The following is a 14,706-nucleotide window of genomic DNA, read 5'->3' as shown; positions in this document are numbered from 1 at the left end:
TTGCTAGAAGGCGCCTCTGTAGGTTGAGGTCCTTGACCCCACAAACTAATTGATCGAGGAGCATGTCCTCCAGGTATGTTCCAAACCCGCAGTGCAGAGCTGCTGTTCTGAGGGCGGCCATATATTGATTGATGGTCTCCTTACTCGATTGCTTCCTCATATGGAAAGTGAACCTCCTGGCGATCTGTGAAGGCCTGGGAGCTTAGTGGTTAGTGAGGATCTCAAGCAACTCGGACCACGGGACGTTTTTCAACTCTCTAGGAGCTACGAGTGCTGCGGCAGTATCGTAAACGGTGGCTCCGCAGTAGATTAGGAAATAGGATTTTTTCCGATGCTCTCCCGCATCTGCCAGGCCGACCGCATCGATGTAATGGTTGAAGCGATTCTTATACGATTCCCACTTCTCTTCGTCTGGTTTGAACGCCGGGAATACTGGGTTGGAACTCATGGTGCTGGGAACGGCTGGGCTACCTGCGGAAAAAAATCTCTCTGGGGACAACGGGCGCTCGTGGGTTGCAAGTGAAATCAGCTCTGGAGAGGGTTTTTTGCTATCCTCTCTTTCTCTCTGGGTTAACCACGTTGGCTGTTAGCCGTTGGAGGTGTCTAGATTCGCGCCAGCGTGGGCGTTAGTGACTTACTACAGCGCTGTGCCATGTCTCTCTTGGTTTGAAATTCAAATGACACCCGTTTGAATTTCGCGCCTAATACTGAGCGACTGCGGCTCGCAGCGCTTCACTTTTCCCGTAGCTGGGCTAACAAGCGGCTACAGACGCTTCTAACTTTTGAACCAGACCGCTCTCTCTGGCTGCGGATCAACATTCACTCTTTTTGTTGGCTGACCGCTCTCTCTGGCTGCGGTCAGCGTTTCTCTTGTAGTCGGCCGATCGCTCTCTCTGGGTTGCGGATCGGTGACTAGTGACTCAGCGGTTGCATGGTGCTTCTGGTAGCCATCCCACCCTCGTCGCCAGTGTTAAGTTTGAGCAATGAGAGGCTGAACCAGAGCATGAGTGCAACAATACTTTATTATAACAATAAAGGGCTGACTGTGCTTGCCACGCCTGGAACTGGCTCGCAGCAATCAGCAACTGGTTGGACCCCGCAGCCTGCTTTTATAGCTGGCTGCTGGAGAGAATCAACCAATGAGGAAAGGGGGAAGAACGCCCACACAAAGTGAGTGGACCTGAGTGAGAACTCCTAGAGTCCTCAGGACATAACACTAAGTATATTATATCCACAGTATTTTGCTGGTCTACTAATTTAGTCACTATGTTGGAGAATGAAATAAGATTGGTTTGACATGATCTGTTTTTAACAAACCTGTGCTGACTTCTAGTTATTACTTTATTTGTTTCTAGATGTTTACAGATCTATTTTTAATTATCTTTTCCAGTATCTTCCTGGCAGGGGTGGGATTCAGTTTTTTTAACAACCAGTTCTGTGGGTGTGGCTTAGTTGGTGGGTGTAGCTTTGTGGTCATGTGCCTGGGTGGGCATGGCCAACTCAACATCACTCATGTCAAGGGGCGCTTTTCCTCTCCTGGCCTCTCATAACAGTGGGGATGCTGCAACTGTCATAAGTGTGAAAAATGGCCACAAGTCACTTTTTCCAATGCCATTGTAACTTTGAATGGTCACTAAATGAACTGTTGTAAGTCATTTACCTGTACAGAAATACAAAAAGCATCTTTGCTTGCAACAAGCTTCTCTAAATACCAATCACTAGATTAAAAATACCTGCAAGCCAGAGTTACAAATCAGGCAGGGTGCCAGAGCACCTTAAGGAATGAAAATAGTTAAAATGCAGTGATAGCTACCAATAGCCAACTGTTGCTCATAAAGTGAAACTCTTTAGCAGAGAGGTCATTTAAGCTCTCCAGAAAAAGCACACCCAGGAAAAGCAATCCTTAGATCCATTTGTACCACTTAAAGATACCAGCTGGTCTCACTCACCTCACAAGATATCCTAAGGAAATCATCCAGATTTAAGGAAAGGTCACTGCGCCCCAGAAAGACATTAAAAAAATCAGTGCCAAGCTTGCATCCTGCCTCTTAGAAGTATATCCCAAAAGGAAATTGCCAGATTGTACTAAAGCAGTGATGAAGACTCCCTCCTCAGATAGAAAAAGAAACCATGAGGCAGGAAAAAATTCAAACACAATACAAATAATTAAATCACAACAGTAGCCGTTGCTTCTTGAATAGGGAAAATTATCCCCTCAATAAACACAGGTTTAAATGTCACCAAGAACAGAATTAACCTTCACCAAAAACCAGTTTTAGACCAAAATTCAGAAAGGGTATGTAAACTCACATTTGAATGTCAGTCTTTCTAGTTGCCAAGAAGACTTGCTGAATGTCACTCATCTTGGTTCCCTGTCACTAAAAGTTTTGCTTCATTATTCAATTATTTCTTCAAAGTGCTGATTGTTCAAGAGAGTATTTCCTCCTAACAGCAGTGTAAAAATCTTAAAACAACCCTTCCACTTTAAGAAAGCCAAGCCTCAGAAGCTCTGGAAACAGGAAGTCTAGGCATACTGGCAAGAATATAATAAGGGTGGAAAAAAACAAAAGGAGATTGCTTCTAACTACCGGTTTTCCGAACTGCGTAGAAAGTTAACAAGTGGTTCTATAGAACCGGACAGAACCGATAGAATCCCACCCCTGCTACCCAGGTATTGATGTTAGGCTAATTGGTCTGTAGTTTCCTGGGTCTGTTTTTCCCCCTTTTTTGAAGATTGGAACCACAGCAGCTGTTTTCCAGTCCTCTGGTAGTTCCCTGGTGCTGCAGGATTTTTGAAAGATATGGTGCAGTTGTTCTGAGATGACCTCTGCCAGCTCTTTTAAAACTCTGGGATATAATCCATCAGGCCCCTGTGGTTTGTGTTCATCAAGATCAAACAGGTGTTCTCTTACTATATATATATATATATATATATATATATATATATATATATATATATATATATATATATATATATATATATATATGTGTGTATGTGTGTATGTATGTATGGTATTCAGCTTTGTTTGGATATTTTCCTACATCATTATAGTTGTGCTTTTAAAGTTGTAGCGGTGTTCCGGCAGAATCTCATCTGCCATCATCAGGCTTGTGTATTGGGTTCGTCTGTGTGTCAGGCTTTTGCAGCCGTTTCTGTTTTAAATTTGGTGCTAGCCTCATGCTGACATACAATGAACCCAATACACAAACCTGATGATTTAGCAGATAAGATTTTGCTGAAACGTTGCTACAACTTTAAAAGCACAACTATAATGACGTGGGAAAATACCTGAACAAAGGAGAATACCATACATATAAATACCCGTGAAAACTTAAGAATATATATATGCTTATTTTAACTTTTATTTCTGGTCTGTCTACTACTGTTATGTTTTTGGTGGGTTGAGCTATAGTTTCTTTTTGTGTGAAGACAGATGCAAAGAATGAGTTAAGCAGTTCTGCTTTCTCTCTGTTGCCTGTTACTTCCTTGTTGTCTTCTCTGCTTAGTGGACCGATTGTTCCTTGATTTTTTTCTTGTTATTTATATGTTGGAAGAAATCTTTTTTTATTATCTTGGACTTTTGTTACAAGTCTTTGATTATTCTGAGCCTTTGCTATCCTGACTTTGTCTTTGCAGATTCTGGCTATCTGATGATATTCTTCCTTAGTTGTATGTCCCTCTTTCCATTTTTTGTACTTGTCCTTTTTTCCTTTCAATTTGCCAGAGAGATCTTTGTGCAGCCATGCTGGTTTCTTCTTGGATTTCTTGTTTCTTTCTTGTCATGGTATTGGAACTCTTCTGGTGTTGCTTATCATCATCATCCCTACTATCCCATCATGTAATGTTGATTCTTTATCTGGAGCTTCTATCACTGGCTCTTGAATGATGGCCCTTTGATAATGGCTCTACTAGTTTTGTTTCTCTTGGCAAGTTAGTGCTTCAAATTCCTTCTGGCTTGACATTTGGCTTGACATTCTCTGGTTTGTCATTTTATTTTTATTTGTTTATGTAAAAGCAGGTAGTGTTGGCTGCTATTATGGTCATAATTTCTGGTTCTCTGAGGTTGTGTCCCATGAGTGTTGTCCAACTTTTTCAGGCTGCATAAGGCATGTCTCACCATACCTTCTTGGCTCTTTTGTTCCATTTACATTTATCTCATTTCATGCTTTGAACTTTGCTGCATCCTACTCTCTCCTAATAGACTAGCTATTGATTTGTATGATAGCTTAGGCCAGGGCTGTCAAACTCCCAGTCTGTGATCTAGATGTGTCATGCACTGGCCATGCCTATGCCCAGTTTAACGAAGGGGAAAAAAGTCCTGATATATCATGTGACACCATGTGACGACATGAGTTTGAAACTCCTGGCTTAGGCTTGGACTAATTGGATGCACTACTATCAGCCCAACCGCTTGCTAAGTCTGTTGGACCTCCCTTCTTTGCATTCCATAGATAGAAAGACCAGCCACTTTCCTGTTTCTTTCTTCTGGCTTTATCTTCTTTCTAGAGAAAAAGCCTATCACTTCTAAGCTTCTGCCCTGTGACTTCCAAATAGCAATAGCAATAGCACTTAGACTTATGTACTGCTTTACAGTGCTTTACAGCCCTCTCTAAGCAGTTTACAGAGTCAGCCTATTGCTCCCAACAATTTGGCTCCTTATTTTACCCACATTAGAATGATGGAAGGCTGAGACATCCCTCAGCCTGGTGAGATTTCAACTGCCAAATTGGAGGCAGCTGACAGTCAGCAGAAATAGCTTGCAGTACCTGCAGTCTAACCACGGCTCAAATAATTTTCTTCACTTGAGTTGTCACTGTTTCTTCAATTTTAGCTGGGCTTGCTACTGTTAAGTTCTTCTGGAATATGCTATCCAATTGCCAGAGCCTTTTTTCCTTCCTGTATTTTGCTATAAAGGAGGTTTTTACAATCTTGCATATAGAACTGCAGGTACCTCTCTTTTCCAGTGTCTTTGGGCTGTACTTTTCTTTTTCTAGCCTTAATCCTCCAGTAATCTTCTTTTTAAGCTTTTATTTCTTTCTTAGGGGCTTTAATGTTTGATATTTCTTTTGGCCTTTGGAAATATAGTGGTTGAGACCAGCAAGCAAGCCCCTTAAAAACTGCATTTATTTTAAATGGAAGGGCTCCCTTTTCTCCCTGTTGGACTCTTAAACTTTTAAAAGAATAGAAATGAGAAAAAAGAGCCTTGCATTTTTTCCTGACAGTCATTCTCTCGCACCCCATCTATTATCTCTTGCTAATACATAGTCTTCATCTAAATGCCAATTTTTATTAGGAACATTATGAGTATGGCAGGAAAAAGATTACTTGCAAAATCTTTGTTTTATTAAATTATAAAAATGTTACTTTTTAATATAAAAGAAGAATGCTTGATATCAGCTTGAATTAATGAGTTTTATTCAATACCTGTTTAAAAAGACAGCATAAGTAAGCATTGTTCATCTATTGTCTCACTTATCAAATTATTTAAGTGCTACTTAGAAAAATGTTATGATAGGAAGGAAGTACGGACAAAAAGACCAAGAGAATAAGAAGATCCATTGACAATGAAAAAATATAAAAGGTTAGATGTCCAATATTATGAACTAAAAATCTTCTGAACATTAACTTGAGGTATATCTAGAAAGGACAGAAGCCCTTTCATTCAAATTTAATGTGAACTTGGCTTCTTAATTGCTATTCTTGTTTATAACCCACATCCCCTTACCCAGACTTTTTGCTGCAAAATAAATATCTCATGTTAATTACAATGGACTAAGAGCCACAACCGCTCGCAATTCTTGAACAAATACGAAGGCAGACTCTAATGATAGATTCCAGGTGGTATCAAATCCTGGTGGTTCAATTTTAGTGATTAGATTAGTGAATGTTTCTAGCTTGTCCTGTATTCTATGATCAGAATCCAAACAGAGTTCTGATGAGAATGTGGATTGTCCTCTCAAGTTTCCCTAAATCAAGGAAAGCCAACAGCAATTCTTTCTATACTTTTTCCATTTAACAACACAGACTGAATCTCCTACTACAAACTTTACCATAGCTCCCACAGTCTCTGTCTATATTTCTGGGCTCTGAAGGGACCACAGTTTCTTTATGATTAGAATTAACAATAAGGATGGAATCACTAGTCTGCAGTCCTCAGCTAACTCTCGCCAGGAGCTGGAAAAGATATCCCCTATCCTTCTATTTCAACATTCAAGGCTGCTTACAATACTGAATACAAAATGTTAAAGTAAAATTATTACATTTAAAATCAAAACTAAAACTAGATCTTAACCATTATAATCTTAACCATTAGATTAACCATTAGAAAGGTTGACAAAAGAAATCATCGTCTAAGTATTAGAAAACAGGAACCTACCTGTTACCAGCTTTGGGATCATAATCCCAAGCCTGGAAGTCACCGCCAATGTACCCAAAAATTCAAAAAGGCCTCTCTTGTTGATTTAAGTAACCAAGCAGGTTTATTTCAATACAGTCTGCCCAGGAGTTATTCAGGATCTAAGCATTTAGGGTTTTAAAAGTCAACACCTGCAGTTGAAATTATGCCTCGTAGGCAACTGGTAGCCTTTGAATAATTTTATCTATATCTTGCATTAATAAGCATCATGGCCATGAAATTGTGTACCCCAAACAGCTCCACAAATGGCAAACCTCATGAGTTATACTTTTTTACAGTAATATCAAAACATTTTCTCTAGCACATTGAATGTTATTATACTCAAAGTAGGATGAAATCTCTTCACAGAGACTCCACTTGGGAAATTGTTTACTTGGTTCTGCAAAAATGTTATCTTCTGCTGCAGCTTCTCTATGTTGGAATTTGCAACAAGCTCTCCAATGCACTGGCAATTAGTGTGGCCTACAGGAGATGAGGCCTGCTTTGTCTGGTCAGCGTGAATATCTTTCCTGAATTTTTCATCCAAGGTAGAATGCATGTCTATTCCCTTCACTGTCATATAAGGTGGTTGGTTTATGTACTAAGATCACTTTTAAAAAAATTTCTTGTTAGTCACATAATAGCCAATTACTGGAAAATGTAACTTGCATTTTGTGACTGCTACACACATTTAAAAATGGGGCCACAAATATTCTCACTATAGGAATTCATAGAGAAAGAGATTTCTTCACATTCATCATTCACAAGGGCATTTTCAACTCCATTTTAAATGTACAGGAAACAGTTGTGCCATTTAGGCAGTAACATTGGTTCCAGAGATCAGAACAACTTGATTTATATGTGCATTTGAACTACTAACTTATCTTAGATAGGTTGTAAGAATCTGCAATATTCCTGCCCTACTGTACTAAATGTAGCCAGTTTCCATTAAAAAAGTCATACTAGAGTATATAAAAATCTAGTTCACAGAAACAAATTTAAAACCATTCCTTCTTCAATGTCTTTGTTCTGAGCCACTCAAAGACATATACTCAAAGACCAAAAACAAAGCATTTTCTTTATGAAAGCATGACGCTTGCTATATTATTTTACTGATAGCTCTTTGGGTTCAAATTTAAATTTAGTAAATATGAAACTGTATGTACTTCAAAAACAATTTAGAAAAGTGTCTCTTGGCTTGTAGCATTCCAGTGAGCCTAAATCAGGGGTAAAGCTGGCTGAGGAATTCTGGGAGTTGAAGTCCACAAGTCTTAAAGTTGCCAAGGTTGGCCTAAGTAAAAGGTGCTATTACTTTAATATAATTTGTAGGGCTTCTTAAAGCAATGACATCTCTATTAGTTTCTAGATTCAGCTAGAAGCCTGAAAAAAATTAGAAAGCCCACTGCACTGGTGATATTACTTAGTTGGGTGATGAAATGCCTGCCAGCAAATAACCAAACCTAGAAATATCAAGCACCATATGCATTTTAACTGATAGCAAAAGGCCAGGTGTTACAATATGTGGTGTATAATCAAACAAAAGCAAGGACCTTCATTTCATCTCTCTCGCATTCAAAGCAGAAGGCACATGGGAAACCAGCAGGGAGGTTAAACAGAGAAAACACTCAGCTAGAGACAAGGCAAGGCAACTTCACTTGGGATTCAGTTTCCTGACAAACAACTTGTTTTCCTGACAGACAACTTATTTTGATGACTCCTAAACTAACACTTGGCTAAGTGAGTGCTACATTTGCAGTAAAGAATGGATCTCATAAAATGGCTGCAACAGGAACCTGCCATTCAGTTCACTTTAAAAAAAATACTTGTGTGAAGAATTTGGAAATTCTTGAGGTGGCTGATCAGAAATATTGCACTGGTAGTTATTCCAGATGCTAATTATAAAAGTTTTGATTGTAAGGATGTTCACTCAGACAAATATAGGTCTCTTTTCTCTGCCTGTTTGCAGAAGATTCTAATCCAGGATTTTCACAAGGATGAAATGAATGCAGCATTTAAACTGAAGCATTTCATTCATTGCTTTTATGAAGAAGCAACAGTTACACTGATAGAAAAGAGAAAAATATATGTATATAAAGCCCTGGGAATAAAAACAACATACTGGAAAAAAAGGAAACAAAGGAAGATGATGGTAAATGTATTTGATACATTAATTCTCTCTGGACCTTATTGTTTATATATTTTAAATTTCCAATAATTTAATTTTTAATAATGAATTATATATTCTTATAATTATATTTTTTAAAAATATTTGTTTTATTCAATTGTTGTATACTGTCTAAGTCACTTTTTCTGAGATGGACAGCATATAAATTCAATTGATAAGTAAATATCTACATTTAAAGTCCGGTAACAGAAAACCATTGTGAAATTATATTTTTAACATCAGCTTTTAATATAAATATATACTCCCAGTTTTCTTCTTGTGCACACACATGAACACCTTCATATTTATTTAAAAAAATTGGCAGTATACTTTTAAAAAAATCATGTATTCAATTGTATATACACAATTTTTTTTCCATATTGAAGACTATAGCTGAGTAAGGAAATTTGATTCATAAATTGTTTTGCTATTAGATATGTTATATGCTTTTAGATTGTTGCTATTAATTAGATATTTTATGTGGCTCGTGTATTTTGAAAATTGCAAGTTGGGCTAAGCCAAAAACAGGAGAATTCTGTGTGCCTAGCACAAAACCTTTGCCCTATGAAGAAATTTAGTAAAGGGAATCATAATCATGACATATAAAATCATGTATGGTAGAATTGTTGCATATTTGAAAGGATGTAATGCTGAAATTATCTATGATTGATATAAGATAATAAATTGCTGAATTATAGAAAGATACTTTTCAATTTCCTTTGTTCCTTTTTTTTCATAGATGGAAAGCAACAGTGATTGTTCAACTACTTTTTTTTGTCCAAGCTTTTTCCATTGTACTCCATTGTCATTATATCACAATTTTCACCAGTTGTTCTTCACTGATATTTAAATTAGGTGGTAATACTTTTCAGTATATTTGTTTACTTTGGATCTCTCTTGGTGAAAATAAACTTGTAATTAATTATATTTTTATCAGATGACGTTATCAGTTTACTGTGATTATACCAGAATATACTAGATATATATTCTATCTTTTAATGTTCAAGTGCAATTTTACTATATGCCATTTCATATTAGTCAAAGACATCTTATGACTTGTTTCTGGATAAATTTAAATTCTTCTAGTGTTCCTTTTTAAAAAAAACATATATTTAAACTTCAAAGTAATTTGTGCATTCTATTCGAAGCTTAATGCAACATAGCCTTTCTTCTAATTCAACTTTAGAATCCCAGTAAAATACCTATTATGTTTCTAATGGTTATCTTAAAGTCTTTAACTTTGTTTTGTCATTTTTCCTATTCAGTCACTTCTGGTATTCAAGCTAATTTTTCAGCCTGAGGACTTAAGAAATTGTGTATAGTTAGTTGCTGTACAAATGATGCCTTCCGTTTGTAGATCATCTTGATATATTTTTTTCATTCTCATTTGCTTGGAGTTTCCACCTCATCAATTGTCAGGAAATCTAGAGTTGAATGGAATGTCATTTGCCAATCTATGTATAACTGTGTATAATCTAACAAGATGAGATTATTTTCTTCTGAGTAAGGTTGTAAGAATACAGAGCCTGGTCCATCTGCTGGTATGTGGACTACTACCAGAAAAATGTACCGATAATGACTTTTTCTTAGTGAATGACAGAGCCAAGAAGGTGGCTTCATTCTGGCAGTTTAAAGTTTGATCTAGACACAGAAGAAGAAAATCAGAGTAATATCCATCTAGTATGCATAGAATGGACTGTAGGTGTCTTTGAATCTGTGTTTACTTCTAGTAATTGCTGGGATTATTCCCTGAAGTTTTCTTGACAGGATTTTGGAAGTGATGTGCTATTGCATCAGGACTGAGAGAAGGACTGTCATCTAGTGGTTTTGTGCTTAAATTTTAAGGCACAAAGTTCACAAGGCCTAGTTTCAAGTCTAATGCCTTAACACCAAACTGGCTCAAAAATGTTGGAGAGAAACTTAATTCACTTGAACTTGGCTCCATCCAAATGAACTGGTGCAATATCTCTAAATTAAAATGCAATCTAGTTATGACTTGTTGACTCAAGAATAAGACTTATTGAACTTATTTTCTTCCCATAAAAATATTATTGGATCATCTCAGTTTGTAAATCTGTTTTTCAAATTTTTGCATTGATTGTTATTTTAAAATATGTGACAGTGTATGATAATATATGAAATTTAAAATGTATATGTAATTTTGTTCTGACTGATATTTTGGATTTCATTTTCAACTTTTATGATGATGATTTATAAGATTTTTAAAAAAATTGAATAAAATCTAGCCCATGCTAGATCTAGCCCAAATCTAGCTCATCCTCTTTTTCACAATATTTCAAGCTTTCTGAAGCACAAGAGCTGTTAATCCCTAGGCATTCTGCATACTAGTAAGGAAAATAGAACAAATATCAGTGGTAACTTTTCAGGATACTTGGATCTAAACTATTGTTCAAAAGTAGCTGAAACTAATACCAGCTTAGAAATGAAATATTTATTTTTCTAATAAAAATAATATGAACAAAATTGGTAGAGTCTAAACAAATCATTTCTTTGGTTTGTATAACTTTCTATCTTCAGTATGACAGCCATTCATTTGAAATAGAATATTTCAGGAAAAAGCCAACATTTAACTGTTTCATGTCAATGGTTTATGAGCAGATATCAGCATTATGACAAAAAAGCTTTTTGATTTAGAGGTTTTTTAAAGCTGAATTTTAGGATACCTGCACAGTATTTTCCTTATATTAGAGCTGGCTGAAGACGTTTTCCTCTCAAAGGAAAAAAAAATGGCATTCTATTCCCCATTCTTTATATAAAAGCCAGCAAAGCTGAGACTTTGATCTTGCTTTATCACTGATGACAGGATCTTTCATCCTGTCTTGGATCAACAGGCTAATCAAGGGAGCTCAGGGCAAAGTAAATGCACAGTTTGTTCCTTGGTTCCTTGCTGCCACTCCCTGCCTTCCGGCACTTGTTCCTTACTTTTACTAATACTCACTACACTTTCACCCATATTAGGGTGACTTATAAATCCATCATTTTCTACTGTGCAGCTTTCCCTTGCTTTATCCCCCCCCCCAAAGTTTTATTAGATTTTTATTTTTAAGTAAATATCGATATCAATACATGAACAGTGTGGCCTCTGGGTATATTTCTCTTGCTTTGTGAAAGGTTTTTGTGGAATGTAACACTAGCATAAAGTGAGAGAAGCAAATACATTGGTTTCATTGTGCATTCGTTATGCCAAACTGATAGGCAAAATTATGAAGAGGGAACTATTTTAAATCAGCAATCTATGTCTCTCATATTTACCTACAGGTTGTTATTGTAGGTAGTGTAGTTCCTTGACCTAAATAGAATCTCATTAAAAATCCTATTATTTGATATTATAGCAATAATGTGTAATTTATAGTGTGTGGTATGATGATTATTTTGTATCTAAATATGATAATTAATTCTTTATGTTTCTCTTCTTCATTCTCCATGAATGAGCTTGATGCATTACTGGATCTCTTTTAAAAGTATAAGTATTACATAAAATAAAAATAATGACATAAAACAATCCAGTATCCAAAGCCACTATCTATAATAAAAAAGCTAAAATATACACTTTTTTTAAAAAAAAATAGCTTATTTTATTAAATAAATGTAGCAAAAGTGTGTACATACTCAATAACATTGATATAGCATTATAACATCAGTAGTTAAACTTACTACATCAAGATTACTAAAAATATTCAATTTTCCTGATGCACTGCATCAAAAGGGAAAATACCCTACCAACTAGCTTTTTCAATTTGGAAATCTCCGGAATGATTCAACATTCTCAAACAACATCCGTGCTACCTCTGAAAGCTGGAAAGCTTATTCCAATACGGCCATCTGAGGCAAGGAGCCATGAATTGTTGTTTATCACTACCATTAGTGAAATCCATCCATTTCATTTAAATCTATGGGTAGGAGGCAGGATTATCTATTAATCTGGCCAAAGCACCTTGTTACTGTGTATGGCTGCTTTCCTTGACAATGGCTATATTTGACAATATTTCATAGCATTTTCTAAGAGTAATAAAGCTTTCCTTCCTATTAGGTTATAGAACTGACTTACGTTCTGTATAGTTTGAACAATTTTTAAAGTTGTTAATAGGGAGACAGAATAAACTGTGAACGGTAAAGGTCATGGAATGACAAAAATATTATTAAAGGACCAACATTTTAAAGAACCATAGAACTTGCTCTTCACCTTCTAAGTTAACTTGCTGCTTTCTAGTAAGGCGGACTACATGGCTTGCACCTGTGAGAAAGCCAGTGTGAGGCAGTGGCTAAAATGTTAGACTGAGGAGACCCAGATTTCAATTCTTTCTTAGGCACAGAAGCCATCTGGGTTACCTTGGGTCAGTCATTCCCTTTCAACTCTGATTAGTGTCTGCCTGGGACAAGGTAGCTGAAAAATAAAATCTCTCATTTTATCATGCATTCCTAGCTTTGCTATGTAAAGTGCAGCAAGTATACACAAAATAAGTGGACTACTACTAAGAAGAACAAATGCTAGGAAGAACATCACTTGCATTAAAGTGATGATTTGGATTGAGGCAGAACAGAATTTAACTTCTAATGTGGCTTGCTAATAGAGGTAAAGTGGGAATGGGACTTGATCAGAATAGAGCTGAAGGAACCTTGGAGGTCTTGTAGTCCAGCCCTTGCTCAAGCAGGAGATCCTATATGATTTCAAACAGGTAGTCTTTTCTTTAAAACCTCTAATGGTAAAGCACCTACAATTTCTGAAGAAAAGCTGTTAATTGTTTTCACTGTTAGGAAGTTTCTCCTTAATTCCAGATTGCTTCTCTCCATGATTAGTTTCTATCCATTGTTTCTTGTCTTATCTTTTGGAGCTTTGGAACATAAATTGACCCTGTCTTCTTTGTTGCAGCTCCATAAATACTGGAATACTGTGATCATGTCACCCTACTTTTTTTTTCTAGACTAGCCATACCCAATTCCTGCAACCCCTCTTCATATGTTTTTGTCTCCAGGCCTTCAATTATCTTAGTTGCTCTTCTTTGCACTTTCCCCAAAGTCTCAACATCTTTTTTGTAACGTGTTGACCAAACTGGATGCAGTATTCTAGGTATGGTCTTAACTAAGGATTTATAAAGTGGTATTCATACGTCACATGATTTTGATTCTATGCCTCTGTTTATACAGTCAAGGAGTATATCAGCTTGTACACTAGGACTCCAAGGTCCCTGTTATAATTCCTGTTTTTGAGCCAGGTTTTGCCAAATCTGTACTTGTACCTTTGTTTTTCCCACCTAGGTGTAAAACCTTGTTTTTTCTCCACATTAAATTTCATATTGTTGGATAGGGCCCATTTTTCAACTCTGTCAAGTTCGTTTTGGATCCTGAACTTGTCTTCTGGGGTGTTGGCTATTCTTGCCAGTTTAGTGTCATCTGCAAATTTGATGAGTTCCCCTTCTATTACCTCATCTAAGTCATTTATGAAGATATTGAAGAGGAAACCTAAGATAGAATCTTTGGTACCTACTGCTTATTTCTCTCTATGTAGATGTAATACTATTAAGGACTACTCATTGAGTATGGTTTGTCAGCCAATTATAAATCCATCTGGTAGTGATACTCTCTCTATGCCACACTTTTCTAGTTTACGAAGAAGTAGGTTGTGATCTACTTTGTCAAAAGCATTGCTGAAGTATACTATGTCTACAGTAGTACCGTAGTCAGTATATCCTGGGTAGCAAAATATCTCCCGCCAAACAATTAGTTATTTCATTATATTTGTCTCCTGATATCAAATAGAATAAAATTTTCATTGCGGAGTTGTTTATGTTATAATTGTTTACAATTGTGTAGTTTCATCCCTGGTAAAAGCTACAACTTGACTTATATTCTGTACTACACTGCTTTATTGTAATAAATGTTAAATAACCTTCCAAGGGATTTTTAAACCATAGCCATTAATGGTGCTATATAAATAATAAATCCTGCAGCATTTATTCCAGAGATAGCCTTGGAGAAAGTTCAATAGAAAGAAAGAAAAAAGAACAAAAAGGTCAGACCAAGATTTTACAAACTGCCTGCACTCTTAATAAATCTGAAAAGTCTTCTATGCTGTAAATAGCTGGCACACTAAAGGCAATAGCAGTTAAATCAGCAGGTCAGGTCAGT

This window comes from Pseudonaja textilis, chromosome 6 (genome assembly GCF_049901715.1).
Source record: "Pseudonaja textilis isolate UNSWEBS1 chromosome 6, rPseTex1.2, whole genome shotgun sequence".
NCBI lineage: Eukaryota > Metazoa > Chordata > Lepidosauria > Squamata > Elapidae > Pseudonaja > Pseudonaja textilis.
This window is presented reverse-complemented; position numbering follows the sequence as displayed.